Source organism: Meles meles, chromosome 20 (genome assembly GCF_922984935.1).
Source record: "Meles meles chromosome 20, mMelMel3.1 paternal haplotype, whole genome shotgun sequence".
In the NCBI taxonomy this organism is placed as follows: domain Eukaryota; kingdom Metazoa; phylum Chordata; class Mammalia; order Carnivora; family Mustelidae; genus Meles; species Meles meles.
The window spans coordinates 20457540-20472527 of NC_060085.1; the positions used below are offsets into that span (position 1 = coordinate 20457540).

At 37.0% G+C, this 14988-nt stretch overlaps 1 protein-coding gene and 1 pseudogene across 7 annotated transcripts in view; one reads left to right on the plus strand and one right to left on the minus strand.

The window, feature by feature from the left end:
- Positions 1–14988, plus strand: part of DOCK3 (dedicator of cytokinesis 3) — a 608703-nt gene that overhangs the window by 157422 nt on the left and 436293 nt on the right. The window lies entirely within an intron of this gene.
- On the minus strand, positions 4117–4957 carry LOC123932738 (annotated as a pseudogene).

Here is a 14988-nt window from a genome sequence, read left to right on the forward strand (position 1 = left end):
TATAGATATATATCTCCTTTTGGAATCTCTTTCCTCTTGACTAGGTTTACCCCCTTATTTTCTTTTTCTTTAATTAACATATAATGTATTATTTGTACAGCATCCTTTCTTGATAATAACACTTCCCAGTGTAAGGATAGAGGGAATATACACCTCAACATTAAAAAGGCCATATACAAAATGCCCACAGCTAATATCATCCTCAATGGGGAAAAAATGAGAGTTTTTCCCCTAAGGTCAGGCACACAACAGGGATGTTCAGTCTCATTGTTGTTCAACAGAGTACTAGAAGTCCCCTCAGCAATCAGGCCACAAAAATAAATAAAAAGCATTCAAATTGGTAAGAAGAAGTCAAACTTTAACTCTTAGCAGATAACATGACACTCTATGTAGAAAACCCAAAAGTCTCCACCCCAAAATTGCTAGAACTCATACAGGAATTTAGCAAAGTGACAGGATGTAAAATCAATGCACAGAAGTCAGTTGCATTTCCATACAGTAGCTATGGTAGACAGAAGTAAGAGAATTTAAGGAATCAATCCCATTTATAATCGCACCAAATACCATAAGATACCTAGGAATAAACCTAACCAAAGACGTAAAGGATCTGTTCTTTGAAAACTATAGAACATTGATGAAAGAAATTGAAGACATAAAGAGATGGAAAAACATCCCTTGCTCATGGATTGTAGGAGCTGATATTGTTAAAATATCTATATTACTCCAAACAATCTACACATTCAATAAAATTGTCTCAAAATAACACCAGCATTTTTGTGAATATCTTCTCGCATTCTGTGGATTGCCTCTTTGTTTTGTTGACTGTTTCTTTTGCTGTATAGAAGCTCTTGATCTTGATAAAGTCCCAAAAGTTCATTTTCACTTTTGTTTACCTTGCCTTTGGAGACATGTCTTGAAAGAAGTTGCTGTGGCTAATGTCGAAGAGGTTACTATGTTCTCCTCTAGGATTTTGATAGATTCCTGCCTCACGTTGAGGACTTTTGTCCATTTTGAGTTTTTCAGGGAGATTATGCTGAGTGAAATAAGTCAAGCAGAGAGAGTCAATTATGATATGGTTTCACTTACTTGTGGAGCCTAAGGAATAACATGGAGGATATTAGGAGAAGGAAAGGAAAAGTGAAGAGGGGGATATCGAAGGGAGAGAAGAACCATGAGAGACTGTGGACTCTGAGAAAGAAACAAGATTTTGGAAGGGAGGGGGACTAGGGGGGTGGGTGAGCCTGGTGGTGGTTATTAAGGAGGGCACGTATTGCATGGAACACTGGGTGTGGTGCATAAACAATGAGTCTTGGAACACTGAAAAAATAAAAAAAAATAGAGGATATAAAACAAAGAACAAAAAATTTACATATGGAAACCAGAAAAAAAAACCCACTAGCATTTTTCACAGAACAAAAAATCCTAAAATTGTGTGGTACCATAAGACCCCAGAGGATTTTTTTTTTAACATATATCACTTTATTTTTTTTTCTTTTCAGCATAACAGTGTTTATTGTTTTTGCACCATACCCAGTGCTCCATGCAACCCCTGCCCTCACTAATACCCACGACCTTGTTCCCCCAACCTCCCACCCCCTGCCCCTTCTAGACCCACAGTGAATATCATTCTCATTGGGGAAAACCTGAGAGCTTTGCCCCTGAGGTCAGGAAAACCAGACATTTAAAAGATGCTTTATCGTGCTTGCTAAATAAAAACATCTCTTTCCTGTTGGTTCTTAATGATTTTGGAAATAATTTGAGTTGGTTTTTTAAAATTCCTTATCTGAGAAGTTATAAACCTTTGTTATGTATATATATAAACCTAAAAGGAATGAGTTCTCTTTCTACTTCCATCTCTCTTTTCTTCTTACCTTTCTTCACTCTCCAGTTCTAAATCTTGCACAGAATGAGCACATTTAGTAAAATTTGTAGCAGAGATTTGGTTTTAAGAAAAGGTGATGCCTAGAATCATTGAGCACAGTCCTCATGACCCTCACAATGGTGCCATCCCTTGGAGGTGATAGTGTTCTGTTTTTGAAGCTGCTTTGTACTCTACAAAACTGATTTCAGTCTTCCTCTCCTCTGTCCTCTGACCTCCCACTGAGAAGCAAGAGTTTATATTGCATTCTAATACATATATATTTAGTTAAGGAAACCGTTTTGATAAACAATATTGTGAGAATTCATTGGGTGAGAAATTATTCACCTTTGTAAATATATGTTATCTGTTTAAGTGTTTACATGAAATCCTGAGGTGGTACCTAATCCTAATTATTCTCTCATTATCACTTTATAAAAACATAAAAAAATAAATGACATATAGTCATTTGTACCAAAACACCTGTTAGTTATATTGAGGCATATGGATTACGTGGCTTCTCAATAGTTTTTTTGTTGAGTAGTACAAGGGCGATTAAGATGTTAACATGAATGGCATCGCAGTCAGATAAAAAATGAATTTTCATAAGATTTGACAAGGTAGCCTTAAGGATTTATGACATATGAGAAAGTATGAAACAGTGACCAGTACTTTGATGTTGTGTGTATTAAAGGCAACAGAGCTTTCCTATAAATGTCTCCAAGTGCCTATATATAGGAAATTTTCTAAGGACATAATTCTCAACCTTTTCAGATCCAGTGCTAACCTGCCTTCTTTCCCTTTAAAATAGATTTATTGAGATATAATTCACATACCATAAAATTCACCCTTTAAAGACATACATTTCACTGTTTTTATGGTATGGAGTTGTGCAACTATCACCACTAATTTTAGAATATTTTTATAACCTGAGAAAGAAGCCCCACTCCTATTAGTAAACACTTCAATAATTTTCTACCCCCAGCCCCTGGCAACCACTAATCTATTTTCTCTGTCTGTGGATTTGCCTATTCTGGATATTTCATATAAATGTAATTATTTAATTTGTGTCTGGCTTCTTTTAGCACAGCGTTCATGTTTCATCCATGTTGAAGCATGTATCAGAACTTGATTTCTTTTTGGTGCCTGGGTGTCTCAGTCAGTTAAGTGTCTGCCTTCTGCTCAGGTCATGATTCTGGGGTTCTGGGATCTATCTCCACATCAGGCTCGCTGCTCAGTGGGGAGCTTGCTTCTCCCTCTCCCTCTGCCTGCTGCTCCCCTTTCTTGAGTTGTCTCTCTTTCCATCAAATAAATTAATAAAATCTTAAAAAAAAGAACTTGATTTATTCTTATGGTTAAGTAGTATTCCATTGTAGGCATATACCGTATTTTATTTATCCATTCATCAGTTGACAGACATTTGGGTTGTTTTCACCTTTTGGCTGTTGTGAATAGTGCTGCCGTGAATATTTGTGGGCAAATAGTTATTTGAATACCTGTTAAAAATATATTTTTTGTTATATACATAGGGGAATTGTTGGGTCATATGATAGTTTTATCTTTAACGTTTTGAGGAACTAGCAAACTGTAAAGTGGCTGCACCATTTTACAAACCTGTCAGTAATGTACAAGCGTTCCAATATCTCCATACCATTGCTAATACTTGTTACTGTCTGTGTTTGTCATTGCACCCATTTTATTGGGGGAGAAATGGTATCTCATTATGGTTTTGATTTTTATTCCTTTAAGGACTAATGATATTGAACTTCTTTTCATGTTTTTATTGGCTATTTGTGTATCTTCTATGGAAAAGTGTTTATTTAAATCTTTTTTCTGGGGGTGCCTGGGTGGGTCAGTGGGTTAAGCCTCTGCCTTCAGCTCAGGTCATGATCTCAGGGTCTTGGGATCAAGTCCCACAGCAGGCTCTCTGTTTGGTGGGGAGCCTGCTTCCCCTCTCTCTCTCTGCCTACTTGTGATCTATCTCTCTCTCCCTGTCTCTGTCAAATGAATAAAAAAGAAACTTAAAAAAAATAAATCTTTTGTATGTTTAAAAAATTATCTTTTCATTTAGTTATAAGAGCTCTTTATGTATTCTAGATACAGGTCTCTTATCAGGTATATGATTTATAAATATTTTTGCCCAGTATGTGGTTTGTATTTTAATTTTTTGATGTCCTTTGAGGAACAAAGCTTTTAATTTTGGTAAAGTCAAATTTATTTATTTATTTTTTTCTGTCGCTTGTGCGTAAAACCAGTGTTTAACTACCATTCATTATAAAAAGGCCACCATTTTGTTCAACTTCAGCAGTTTCCATCAGAAGTTCAATTGCCTTTTTGTTCCCAATTATCCTCACTACGCGCATTATCAGATCTTTCTTTGGTTCCTGCAACCTGAAAGAAATTTCATCAGCCACTTTCTCTTGCGAATCGTCCTCTGTGATCTCATATCGGCCTTTATAGTACATTTCTAGTCTGTCCCCGAGTCTGTCTTTGACAGGTCGTTTCCGTTTGAGATGACCTTGCCCATTTTCCTCTTCCTTTGATCCCATTTTTTTGCCTCCATGCATATATTCATCTAGCTCTTTGTCTAATTCTTTTGTATGTTCTTGAGATTCCCTCTTAAGTTTCTTAGCAAGTAAATAATTGTAAGTCTGATTGTCTGCTTTTGTCAATAGTACCCTCCATTCCCAAGATACTAAGTTCAGTGGCCACTGCATCTTGATTCTGTTCTTGAAGCACAGCACCCCATATGTTGTTAACCTTCTTTCCTCCAGGAACAGGTGGTTTCTGACTGCTCTGGCCAAACTGAAAAGGCTCTGGCTTTGGAAGTGGGTTAAAACATTTCTGTCGCTTGCGTTTCCAAAGGGAGCTATCATCATCTGAATCAGAAAAACTCTCTTCACTTGAATCCACACTTTTAACAGTCCGATAATGCGATACTGGCGCACACAGTGTTGCAGTACCCTGGAAGGGCCTCACTGCACTGTCTCCACCTAGTGTTTTCGGCACCTGCAGCGGCCTGTCGCTGGGTGCGACCATCATGTCGGAATCCAAGTCGGAAAGCTGCCCATCTTCCATATCACCGGCGTCCTGCGCCATCTTCCCGAAAGGTAGTTAAGGTGTTCTAAGGGTTGACTATGGTTTATAAAGTAAATTAAGCAAAAATCTGTAGGAAGCAGTTATAAATAAACTTCTTTACAAAGAGTAAAAAAAAAAAAAAAAACAAAAGCAAAAAACCCAGTGTTTAAACCCAAGGTCATGAAGATCTACACTTGTTTTTTCTTCTAAGAATTTTTGCATTTTGAAAATATAAATATTTTTAATGTCTTTGGCAACTCAGACTTCCCACAGATTTCCAAAAATTTCTCTAGAATGCAGTAATATTCCCAATTCAATGCTACTGTATAGGGAATAATATACAGAAGTAGAATTTCAGTGCCATACAATATGCATATAATAAATACTGCTTTGTTTTTGAAAATGGGGGCCATTTATTGTCACCCTGATATCTGATTGCTGTACATTCCCTTGCCAACACCTGCTATTGTTAGAATTTAAAAGAAAAATTCTAACCAACGTGGTAGATGTGAAATGTTATCCTGTTGTCTGTGTGTCTGTGTGTGTGTTTGCTTTAGTCAGGTTATTGGGGCATAACTTATGTGCAGTGAATGTCATCCTTTTTGGAGTATATTTCTGTGAATTTTGATAAATGTATACTTTTGTAACTATCACCACAGTTAGGATACAGAACTTTTTTTGTCTCTCCTAAATGTAACATCAGGCTCCTTGTAGTCAACCTTCCTTCTTAATCCCCTTCCCCCAGCCCTGGCAACCACTGATTTATTTCCTGTCCCTCCAATTTTGTGTTTTCTAGAATGTTATATAAATGGGATTATACGTTATTAGCGTGTCTGGCTTTTTTTCCTTTGCACAAATGCATTAAAATTCATTCATGTTGTATGTATCTGTGGCTCATTTTTTTCCAAGTAGTATTTCCTCATACAGATTTAAGCCACATTTTATTTATCCATGTAACCATTGATAGACTTTGAGTTGCTTTATTTTTGGAGATTATGAATAAATGTTATAAATGTTGTATATAGATTTTCGTATGGATTTTTTTCCTATTGGGTAAATATTTCGAGTTGGGGTTGGAGAGTCATACAGTAAGTGCATTAAAAATATTCTTTATTTTTTTTAATTTTCAGCGTAACAGTGTTCATTGTTTTTGCACCACACCCAGTGCTCCATGCAGTACGTACCCTCCCTATTACCCACCACCTGGTTCCTCAACCTCCCCCCCCCCCCCCCGCCCCTTCAAAACCCTCAGGTTGTTTTTCAGAGTCCATAGTCTCTCATGGTTCATCTCCCCTTCCAATTTCCCTCAACTCCTTCTCCTCTCCATCTCCCCATGTCCACTGTGTTCTTTGTTATGCTCCACAAATAAGTGAGACCATATGATACTTGACTCTCTCTGCTTGGCTTATTTTGATCAGCATAATCTCTTCTAGTCCCGTACATGTTGCTACAGAAGTTGGGTATTCATCCTTTCTGATGGAGGCATAATACTCCATTGTGTATATGGACCACATCTTCCTTATCCATTCATCCACTGAAGAGCATCTTGGTTCTTTCCACAGTTTGGCGACCGTGGCCATTGCTGCTGTAAACATTGGGGTACAGATGGCCCTCCTTTTCACCACATCTGTATCTTTGAGGTAAATACCCAGCAGTGCAATTGCAGGGTCATAGGAAGCTCTATTCTTAATTTCTTGAGGAATCTCCACACTGTTCTCCAAAGTGGCTGCACCAACTTGCATTCCCACCAACAATGTAAGAGTGTTCCCCTTTCTCCACATCCTCTCCAAGACACGTTGTTTCCTTTCTTGCTAATTTTGGCCATTCTAACTGGTGTCAGGTGGTATCTCAATGTTGTTTTAATTTGAATCTCCCTGATGGCTAGTGATGATGAACATTTTTTCATGTGTCTGATAGCCATTTGTATGTCTTCGTTGGAGAAGTGTCTGTTCATATCTTCTGCCCATTTTTTGATATGATTCTCTGTTTTGTGTTTGTTGAATTTGAGGAGTTCTTTATAGATCCTGGATATCAACCTTTTGTCTGTACTGTCATTTGCAAATATATTCTCCCATTCCGTGGGTTGCCTCTTTGTTTTGTTGACTGTTTCCTTTGCTGTGCAGAAGCCTTTGATCTTGATGAAGTCCCAAAAGTTCATTTTAGCTTTTGTTTCCTTTGCCTTTGGAGACATATCTTGAAAGAAGTTGCTGTGGCTGATATCGAAGAGGTTACTACCTATGTTCTCCTCTAGTATTCTGATGGATTCCTGTCTCACGTTGAGGTCTTTTATCCATTTTGAGTTTATCTTTGTGTACAGTGTAAGAGAATGGTCGAATTTCATTCTTCTACATATCGCTGTCCAGTTTCCCCAGCACCATTTATTGAAGAGATTGTCTTTTTTCCATTGTATATTTTTTCCTGTTTTGTCAAAGCTTATTTGACCATAGAGTTGAGGGTCCATATCTGGGCTCTCCACTCTGTTCCACTGGTCGGTGTGTCTGTTTTTATGGAAAACCCCAAAGACTCCATCCCCAAACTACAAGAACTCATACAGCAATTCAGTAACATGGCAGGATACAAAGTCAATGTACAGAAATCAGTGGCTTTCTTATACACTAACAAAGAAAATACAGAAAGGGAAATTAGAGAATCAATTCCATTTACTAGAGCACCAAGAACCATAAGATACCTGGGAATAAACCTAACCAAAGAGGTAAAGGACCTGTACTCGAGGAACTATAGAACACTCATGAAAGAAACTGAAGAAGACACAAAAAGATGGAAGACCGTTCCATGCTCTTGGATTGGAAGAATAAACATTGTTAAAATGTCTGTACTGCCTAGAGCAATCTATACTTTTAACGCCATTCCAATCAAAAATATGCTTTATTTTTTAGAATAGTTTTAGGCTGCCAGCAAAACTGCACAGAAAGTATAGAAAATTCCCATATACCTCCTACCTCCACACATGTACAGCCTCTTCCACTATCAACATCCACACCGGAATGGGTACATTTGTTAAAATCAGTTAACCTATGTTAGCACATCACTGTCACCCAAGATCAGAGTATACATCAGGGTTCACTCTTGGTGTTGTACATTCTCTTGGTTTGGATAATTATTTGATAACATGTATCCACCATTATAGTGACATACAGAATAATGTCACTGCCCTAAAAATTCTCTGCACCTATTTATCCCTTCCTCCCTCCAACACTTGGCAATCACGGATCTTTTTACTGTCTCTCCATGGTTTTGCCTTTTATCAATGTCATATAGTTGGAATCATAGTATGTGACATTTTCAGATTGGCTTTTCTCATTTAGTAATATACACTTTAAATTCCTTCATTTTTTTTTGTGGCATGATAGATTATATCTTTTTATCACTAAATAATATACCAGTGTCTGGATGTACCACTGTTTATTTATCCATTTACCTGAAGGTCATCTTGGTTGCTTCCACATTTTGGCAGTTATGAATAAAGTTGCTATAAACATCCAGGTGCAGGTTTCTGTGTGGACATAAATGTTCACTTCATTTGAGTAAGTACCAGAGAGTCAGACTTATGAATCGAATGGTAAGAGTATATTTAGGTTTGTCAGAAACTGCCAAACCACCTCACAAAATGGCTGTACCATTTTGGATTCTCACCAGCAATGAATGAAAGTTCCTGTTGCTCCACATCCTTATCAGAATTTGATGTTGTCAATGTTTTGATTTTGGCCTTTATGGTAGATATGTAATGGTATCTTATTGTTGTTTTAATTTGTAATTCTTTAAAAATTTTTTATTATGTTAGTTGCCATATAGTACTTCATTAGTTTTTTTTTAATTTAGTTATTTGACAGAGAGAGAGATCACAAGTAGGCAGAGCAGCAGGCAGAGAGAGCAGGGGAAGCAGGCTCCCACTGAGCAGAGAGCCTGATGCAGGCTTGATCCCAGGACCCTGATATCGTGACCTGAGCTGAAGGCAGAGGCTTTAACCCACTGAGCCACCCAGGCGCCCCCTTCATTAGTTTTCATACCCATATTAGTGATGAACACCAGAAAACTAATAGTCCCTGAAGAGGACAGAACAGGGGAAATCAAAAAGACCAAAATAAATGAAGAGGTTTACCATATTTACAAATTACCAAGACTCAGTATTTTTAAGATCTCAATTATCCCTAAATTGCTCTATAGATTCAATGCAATGCCAGTCAAAATCCCAGCAAAAATTTAGGTAAGTAAGAAATGAAATCTTGCCATTTGCGACGACGTGGATGGAACTAGAGCGTATCATGCTTAGTGAAATAAGTCAATCGGAGAAAGACAACTATCATATGATCTCCCTGATATGAGGACATGGAGAAGCAACATGGGGGGGGGTAGGGGGATAGGAGAAGAATAAATGAAACAAGATGGGATTGGGAGGGAGACAAACCATAAATGACTCTTAATCTCACAAAACAAACTGGGGGTTGCTGGGGGGAGGTGGGATTGGGAGAGGGGGAGCGGGCTATGGACATTGGGGAGGGGAGGCGAACCATAAGAGACTATGGACTCTGAAAAACAACCTGAGGGTTTTGAAGGGTCAGGGGTGGGAGGTTGGGGGAACAGGTGGTGGGTAATGGGGAGGGCACGTTTTGCATGGAGCACTGGGTGTTGTGCAAAAAGAATGAATACTGTTACGCTGAAAAAATAAATAAAATGGAAAAAAAAAAAAGAACACCACTCTTCTAGCACCAAAAAAAAAAAAAAAAAAAATTTAGGTAAGTGTTTAGTTCTAAAATTTAAGCAACTGATTACTAGAATAGTCAAAATAATTTTGAAGAAGAGTAAGGAATATGACCAATGAAATATACTGAAAAACGCAGGAAAAAATTCACACATAAATGAACTACTGATTTTCAACAAAGGTGAAAAGAGAAATAACAGTGTTTTCAACAAATGGTGCTGAAACAATTGGATATACACATGCCAAAACAAGCAAACAAAAATACCACAAACTGTATCTTATATTACAAACACAATTACCTCAAAATGTGTCACAGAGTTAAATGTGAAAGTGTAAAACTGGTACAAGGACAAAAGGAGAACATTTTTGTGACCTTGGGTTAAACAAGGATTTCTTAGGCATACTCTATAAAAGAACTAATAATGTAATCTTCATAAAAGTTCTAAAATTTTGCTCTTCTAAGAGTCAGAAAACTCTTCAAAGAAAACATTGAAAATCTTCATTATATAACCTTGGAAATGATTTCCTGGATATGACACCAAAAGCACAGCTAACAGTAAAGATGGTAAAGTAAAAATAGACAAATTGGACAACATAAAAATTTAAAATTTCTGTGCATTGAAAGACAAAATCAACAGCATGAAAAGACAAACTATTGTCAATAAAAATCTCAGCAAGTTGTTTTTTGGATATTGACAAAATGAGTCTAAAGTTTATATGGAAAGTTAAAAGACCTAGAATAGTCAACATAATATTGAAGGAGAGTAACAAAAATGGAAGACTCACAATACCTGACTTTAAAACTCACTATAACAAAGCTATAATAATCTAGACAAGTGCAGTATTAGAGAAATAACAAAGAGATCAACAGAACAGAATAGATAGCACAGAAGGGGACCCACATAAATATAGTCGACTGCTCTTTCACAAAGGAGCAAAAAGATACAATGGAGAAAAACCAGTCTTCGGCCACACCAACTTCTTTCAAGACACATCTCCAAACGCAAAGGAAACAAAAGCAAAAATGAACTTTTGGGACTTCATCAAGATAAAAATCTTTTGTACAGCAAAGGAAACATTCAACAAAATAAGGAGGCAACTGATGGAATGAGAGAAGATACTCGCAAATGACACTACAGACAAAGGACTGATATCCAGGATCTATAAAGAACTCCTCAAACTAAACACCCCCCCCCAAAAAGATAATCATTTCAAAAAATGGCCAGAAGACATGAACAGATACTTCTGCCCATTTCTTGATTGGATTATTTGTTCTTCTCGTGTTGAGTTTGATAAGTTCTTTACAGATTTTGTGTACTAGCCCTTTATCTGATATGTCATTTGCACATATCTTCTCCCATTCTGTCAGTTTTCTTTTGGTTTTGTTGACTCTTTCCTTTCCTGTGCAAAAGCTTTTTATTTTGATAAAATCCCAACAGTTGATTTTTGCCCTTGCTTCCCTTGCCTTTGGTAATGTTTCTAGGAAGAAGTTGCTGTGGCTGAGGTTAAAGAGGTTGTTGCCTGTGTTTTCCTCAAGGATTTTTGTGGTTTCCTGTCTCACATTGAGGTCTTTCATGCATTTTGAGTCTATTTTTGTGTGCGGTATAAGGAAATGGTCCAGTTTCATTTTTCTACATGTGGCTGTTCAACCATTTGTTGAAAAGACTGTCTTTTTTCCAATGGACATTCTTTCCTGCTTTGTTGAAGATTAGTTGACCATAGAGTTGAGGGTCTGTTTCTGGGTTGTCTGTTTTGTTCCATTGATCTATGTGTCTGGTTTTGTACCAGTACAATACTGTCTTGATGATGACAGCTTTGTAATAGACCTTGAAGTGTGGAATTGGGATGCCACCAGCTTTGGTTTTCTTTTTCAACATTCCTATGGCTATTTGGGATCTTTTCTGGTTCCATACAAATTTTAGGATATTAAGGAGGGCACGTATTGCATGTAGCACAGGGTGTGATATATAAACAATGAATCTTGAAATTAAAAAAATTTTTTTAGGATTATTTGCTCTATTTCTTTGAAAAAAGTTGCTGGTATTTTGAATGAATGGTATTGAATTAAACGTGTAGATTGCTTTAGGTAGCATAGACATTTTAATAGTATTTGTTCTTCTAATCCATGAGCATGGGACATTTTTCCATTTCTTTGTGTCTTCCTCAGTTTCTTTCATGAGTATCCTATAGTTTTCTGAGTACAGATTATTTGCCTTTTTGGTTAGATTTATTCATGGATATCTTATGGTTTTGGGTGAATTGTAAATGGGATTGACTCCTTAATTTCTCTTTCTTCTGTCTTGTTGTTGACATATAGAAATGCAACTGATTTCTGTGCATTGGTTTTATATCCTGAGACTTTACTAAATTACTGTATGAGTTCTCACAGGTTTGGGGTAGAATCTTTCAGGTTTTACATACAAGTATCATATCATCTACAAAGAGTGAGAGTTTTGACTTCTTTTTTTTGCTGATTTAGATGCCTTTTATTTCTTTTTGTTGTCTGATAGCTGAGGCTAGGACTTCTAGTACTATGTAGAATAGCAGTGGTGATAGTGGACATCCCTGCCATGTTCCTGACCTTGGGGGAAAAGCTCTCAGTTTTTCCCCACTGAGAATTATATTTGCTGTGTGTTTTTCAGAGATGGCTTTTATTATATTGACATAGGTACCCTCTATCCCTACACTGTGAAGTTTGATAAAGAAATGATGCTGTACTTTGTCAAACGCTTTTTCAGCATGTCTTGAGAGTATCATATGGTTCTTGTTCTTTCTTTTATTAATGTGTTGTATCACATTGATTGATTTGTGGATGTTGAACCAACCTTGCAGCCCAGGAATAAATCCCACTTGGTCGTGGTTAATAATCCTTTTAATGTACTGTTGGATCCTACTGGCTAGTATTTTGGTGAGAATTTTTACATCCATATTCATCAGGGATACTGGTCTGTAATTCTCTTTTTTGATGGGGTCTTTGTTTGGTTTTGGGATCAAAGTAATGGTGGTCTCATCAAATGAGTTTGGAAGTTTTTCCTTCCATTTCTATTTTTTGGAACAGTTTCAGGAGAATAGGTATTAATTCTTTGAATATTTGGTAGAATTCCCCTGGGGGGCCATGTGGTCCTGGGCTCTTGTTTGCTGGGAGGTTTTTGATGATTGCTTCAATCTTCTTACTGGTTATGGGTCTGTTCAGGTTTTCTGTTTCTTCCTGGTTCAGTTTTGGTAGTTTATATGTCTCTAGGAATGCATCCATTTCTTCCAGATGGTCTAATTTTCTGGCATACGGTTGCTCATAATATGTGCTTATAATTGTTTGTATTTCTTTGGTGTTGGTTGTGATCTCTCCTCTTTCATTCATGATTTCATTAATTTGGGTCCTTTTTCTTTTCTTTTTGATACATCTGGCCAGGAGTTTATTAATCTTATTCTTTCAAAGAAGCAGCTCCTTGTTTCGTTGATTTGTTCTACTGTTCTTTTGGTTTCTATTTGATTTCTGCTTTGACCTTAATTATAGTGCTTTTCCTGCTGGGTTTAGGCTTTCTTTGTTGTTCTTTTTCCAGCTGCTTTAGGTGTAGGGTTAGGTTGTATATTTGAGACCTTTCTTGTTTCTTGAGAAAGGCTTGTATTGCTGTATACTTTCCTCTCAGGATCATCTTTGCTGTGTCCCAAAGATTTTGAAGAGTTGTGTTTTCATTTTCATTTGTTTCTGTGAATTTTTCAATTCTTCTTTAATTTCCTGGTTGACCCATTCATTCTTTCGTAGGATGCTCTTTAGCCTCCATGTATCTGAGCTATTTCCAACTTTCCTCTTGTGATTGAGTTCTAGTTTCAGAGCATTGTGGTCTGAAAGTATGCAGGCAATGATCCCAATCTTTTGGTACTGGTTGAGACCTGGATTTGTGACCCAGGTTGTGATCTATTCTGGAGAATGTTCACTAGCACTAGAGAAGAATGTGTATTCTGTTGCTTTGGGATGGAATGTTATGAGTATATCTGTGATGTCCATCTGGTCCAGTGTATCATTTAAGGCCTTTAAGTGTTTGCTGATCTTTTGCTTGGATGATCTGTGTATTTCAGTGAGGGGGATGTTAAAGTCCCCTACTATTATTTTATTATTGTCGATGTGATTCTTTGGTTTTGTTATTAATTGGTTTATATAGTTGGCTTCTCCCATGTTAGGGGCATAGATATTTAAAATTGTTAGATCTTGTTGGAAAGACCCTATACATATGATATAGTGTCCTTCCTCATCTCTTATTACATTCTTTGGCTTAATATCTAATTTATGTGATATAAGGATTGCCACCCCAGCTTTCCTTCAATGTCCATTAGCATGGTAAATTGTTTTCTACCCTGTCTCTTTAAATTTGGAGGTGTCTTTGGGTCCAAAGTGAGTCTCTTGCAGATAGCCTATCAATAGGTCTTTTTTTTTTAATCCATTCTGATACCCTGTATGTTTTGATTGGGGTATTTAGCCCATTGGTGTTCAGGGTAACTGTTGAAAGATACCAATTTAGTGCCATTATATTGCCTGTAAGGTGACAGTTACTGTATATTGTCTCTGTTCCTTTCTGGTCTGTGTTACTTTTAGGCTCTGTCTTTGCTTAGAGGTCCCCCTTCAGTATTTCCTGAAGGGCTGGTTTGGTGTTTGCAAATTCTTTTAATTTTTGTTTGTCCTGGAAGCTTTTTATCTCTCTTCCTATTTTCAATGAGAGCCTAATTGGGTATAGTATTCCTGGGTGCATAATTTTCCATTTAGTGCTCTGAATCTATCACGCCTGTCCTTTCTGGCCTGCCAGATCTCTCTGGATAGGTCTGTTGCCAATCTAATATTTTTACCTTTGTGGGTTACAGACTTCTTGTCCAGAGCTGCTTTCAGGATTTTCTCTTTGTCTCTGACACTTGCTAGTTTTACAATTAGAAGATGGGGTGTTGACCTATTTTTGTTGATTTTTGAGGGGGTTTTGTCTGCCTCCTGGATTTTGATGCCTGTTGCATTCCCCAAGTAAGGGAAGTTCTCTGTTATAATTTGCTCCAATATACCTTCTGCACTTCTCTCTCTTCTTCTTCTAGGATCCCAATTATTCTAATATTGTTTCATCTTGTGGTATCACTTATTTCTCGAGTTCTGATCCAATAGTTGTTTATCTCTCTTTTTCTTAGCTTCTTTATTCTCCATCATTTGGTCTTGTATATTACTAATTCTCTCTTCTGCACCATTTATCCTGGCAGTTATAGCCTCCATTTTTTATTGCACCTCATTAATAACCTTTTTGATTTTGACTTGGTTATATTTTAGTTATTTCTCCAGAGAGGGATTCTCTAGTATCTT